At 44.8% G+C, this 3,735-nt stretch overlaps 1 long non-coding RNA gene across 1 annotated transcript in view; it reads left to right on the forward strand.

Annotated features, from left to right (window-relative positions):
- The window catches only part of LOC138863166 (uncharacterized), a 48,228-nt gene extending 47,238 nt beyond the window's left edge, over positions 1-990 (forward strand). Inside the window, exon 3 of the long non-coding RNA XR_011398819.1 lies at positions 713-990. This is a non-coding gene — a long non-coding RNA (uncharacterized lncRNA). The remainder of the gene's footprint in view (positions 1-712) is intronic.
- Positions 991-3,735: the final 2,745 nt, after the last annotated feature.

A 3,735-nucleotide genomic window follows, 5' to 3' on the forward strand; every position in this document is an offset into this window, starting at 1 on the left:
GCTTTTTGAACGATTGTTAAATGGCAATGTGTTTGTCTCCATGTTTGGGCCTCGCGTTCGGAGCCTTTGCGTAAAAGATTATTATTAATGGTGTTGATTGCTGTGCTTGGGTAACCCTGTGTGCCATTGTGTGTGGGTTTATATGCGTGTATATGTATATAAATAAATAAATATATATATATATATATATATATATATATATATATATATGTATATATATAAATATATATGTATGTATATATATGTATGTATATATGTATACATATATGGACGTATATATGTGTATCTATATGTATGTATATATGTGTATATATATGTATATATACATGTATACATATATGTGTCTATATATATATATATATATATATATATATATATATATATACATACCTGCGTAATACCTACACACACGCACGCCCACACACACACACACACACACACACACACACACACACACACACACACACACACACACACACACACACACACACACACACACACACACACACACACACACACACACACACACACACATACACACACATACACACACACACATACACACACATAGATTTATGTGTGTGTTACATTATGGAACACCCTTCTAGAGTGAAAAACATTATTTAATTGTGTGATTTAGATAAAGTGTCACCCTCAAATTACCCTCAACCGCCCGTTCGAAATACATGACCGTTCTCTCTCTCCCTTCCAGGCCGGACGTGGCATCCAGCGAAACCAGAGGCCAAGCCACTGCTTCCGGAGAGCGAAATACCCTCGCTTGGCAGGCTCGGGAGCGGCCGTTCGATCGAGGCTTGGGCGCGTTGGTGAAACATATAGGTAGGTGCGCGTGAAAGTACGTGGGATAAGCGGATATCCAGCCTATGAATACCTGTACAAAGGTTTATTATGGTCATGCAGGTGTGTATGTGAAGCTTATACAGGTGTACGGAAGTATTTAGCCACGTGAGTGATGGTTCGCACGTGTTGTAGTTTATGGGGCCAGTGGGGGGGGGGGCAGGTAGGTACGGACTTCTTTGCACTTAAGATATAAACAGTGTGACTTCTGATGCGCCACTTCAATTGGGCAAACAAGCCGCGAGCCAAGTTATCGCCTGTATCCTTATAGGAATCTCTCTCTCTCTCTCTCTCTCTCTCTCTCTCTCTCTCTCTCTCTCTCTCTCTCTCTCTCTCTCTCTCTCTCTCTCTCTCTCCCTCCTCCTTTTTCCTGCAGTCTTACCCTTCCTCATATCCCCCTCATCACCTCATCAGAGTAATATGCCCAGTGGAGAGAGGGGGAGAGAGAGAGAGAGAGAGAGAGAGAGAGAGATCGAGAGAGAGAGAGAGAGAGAGAGAGAGAGAGAGAGAGAGAGAGAGAGAGAGAGAGAAGGGATATAGAATTAAAAAATGCGAAAACAGTGAGTGACCTACATCTTTCAAGGTGAATGTTTTCATCCGCCCACCTAGGCCGACCCCCCCCCCCCCCCGCCCCTCCTCAATCAGTGGTTCCCAAGCCAATCAAAACTTATAAATTACTTGGTAAGGAGTACACGGCTCGCCCTGGAAGACACTCCTCCGGCAGAAGAGGTCTTAAGAGGGTGTTGGCTCGTGGGTGAGGGTAAGGAGAGGTGGGAATGGCAGGATGAGGAGGGGACAAGAGAGGAGGAAAGGAAGATGAAGAAGCAGGGTTAAAAGGGGAGCGAGGAAGAGGAGAAGGAGGAAGGAGACAAGGATTTGGGGGCTGTCTGTAACCTTTGTTGAGGGAAACCCAAGCTCCCCGCGCCGAGGAAAAAGGGTTATACATACACCGTGTAATTCATTCCAAGTGCTGGTCGAGAGGATCTCGCGGGGAGGAGGGGGGGGTCGGTGGGGGGCACGGGCGGGGCAGACATAAAACGGGCTTAATTGGGCAGGGTTACACTCTACAAAGAGTGTGTTTGTGTATTTTGTGTCGCGTGTCACTACGCGCATGTGCGGGATGGGTTTTATGGCTTCAACACAGTCTACAATTATACGGAGCGTGAAGGATTTTCTGATTTTTTATGGACCGTTCATGGTAAAATATAGGGCAGAGGAAGGAGCGAGAAAGTAGGAGGCAGATATTCAGAGTGAGTGGGAGAAAGGCAGAAATGGGAAACAGACAAAGAACGGGGAAAGGACGAACTGACAACAAAGGGCAGACAGAGTCGGCAAGAGATGGTCGTCAGTCTAGGTAGTTTTTGACCCGAGTGATTGCTTGGCGGAGTCAGCGCGAGGGACACAGCTGCGGCGTCGACGCGCAGCGCGACATCCGACCGCGCAAATTATGTTTAGTCATGCATCAAGCATTAATCCTACAAAAAAAACATACCAAGTATCGCTAACAGAAAATAGGCTTAAGGTAGACACGCAAAACAAGCGATGGAAAATATCCTCCGTCGCGTGTTCCAGACCGACCCCGCCAAGAAAAAGAAACCCGACGGCGATATCTCAAGTTCCACTCAAAACAGCGCTCGCCGCTGTTATCTCTGTTTGTCACACGCGAGCACTAACTTGGCCTGACATAGTGATGGCTCCTTAGCGCTCTCACCTTCTGAGGTTTCGCCGGGACGTCTGTTGGGAAAAGAAGACTTTGGAGAAGAACAAAGAGAAGCAGGGACCTCATCGGCTCCTCTCTCTCTCTCTCTCTCTCTCTCTCTCTCTCTCTCTCTCTCTCTCTCTCTCTCTCTCTCTCTCTCTCTCTCTCTCTCTCTCTCTATCTATCTCTCTCTCTCTCTCTCTCTATCTCTCTCTCCCTCTCGCTCTCTCCTCTCCCTCCCTCTGTCAAGGTGTCCAAACCATTTTTGAGACCTATTCCCTTCCTAAGCTTGCAACCAGCAGTATATTACACACAGACATTAAACAGAAGAAAAAAAAATCATAGTAAAAAGACCCAAGTTTAATTCGTGCATCTCCGTGTTTATTTGGCCTGTGGATGTAGCGGGATTACGCCGTGATCTTTGCAATTAAGATATGGAAGAAGAGACCGAGGGAGAGAAGCCTCCGATGAAGAATCCTGGCAGATGTAGAATTAATTCTCGCACTTTTTGTCTTTCTTTTTGGGACATTCTTTTTATTTATGAGAATTGAAGTGTATGGTTATTGCTAAAATAGAATAATGTAAATATTACTAAATGATAAATGATGTATAGCTTTGTGCCAGTTACGCATGCAGTGTAACTCTAATTTGCTACATTGATGACGTCATGCTTGCCAAGATGCCGGTCAAAGGAACGGCAAGTCATCTTCAATTATTGCAGATTACTTGAGTTACCAGAGGTCCTAGCGGTTTATTTGTCTTGGGGGGAAAAGGGTTTATCACTGCAAGAAATCTGGTCGATTAGTTACCAACTGCTTTTGGTAACACTGGGAAGACATACCATTCTTTCTTTTGGTTTTCTCTTTTTTACACACCTCAGGATTCACGTTAATCACGAGATCTTGTTTCTCCTAGAGTATAAACATGCGATGGTTAGTTAGGAAATGTCCCAATGGATGGCCTTTTAGGCGCTCTTATTTTATGCTCTCTTCTAAATGTTTTTACAAGGAGATTAAAATATAACTACATGCGGTGACTTTATTAACATTATTTATGCTCTCTCTCTCTCTCTCTATCTCTCTCTCTCTCTCTCTCTCTCTCTCTCTCTCTCTCTCTCTCTCTCTCTCTCTCTCTCTCTCTCTCTCTCTCACTCACTCACTCACTCACTCACTCACTCACTC

The sequence above is a fragment of the Penaeus vannamei genome, chromosome 11 (assembly GCF_042767895.1).
Source record: "Penaeus vannamei isolate JL-2024 chromosome 11, ASM4276789v1, whole genome shotgun sequence".
In the NCBI taxonomy this organism is placed as follows: domain Eukaryota; kingdom Metazoa; phylum Arthropoda; class Malacostraca; order Decapoda; family Penaeidae; genus Penaeus; species Penaeus vannamei.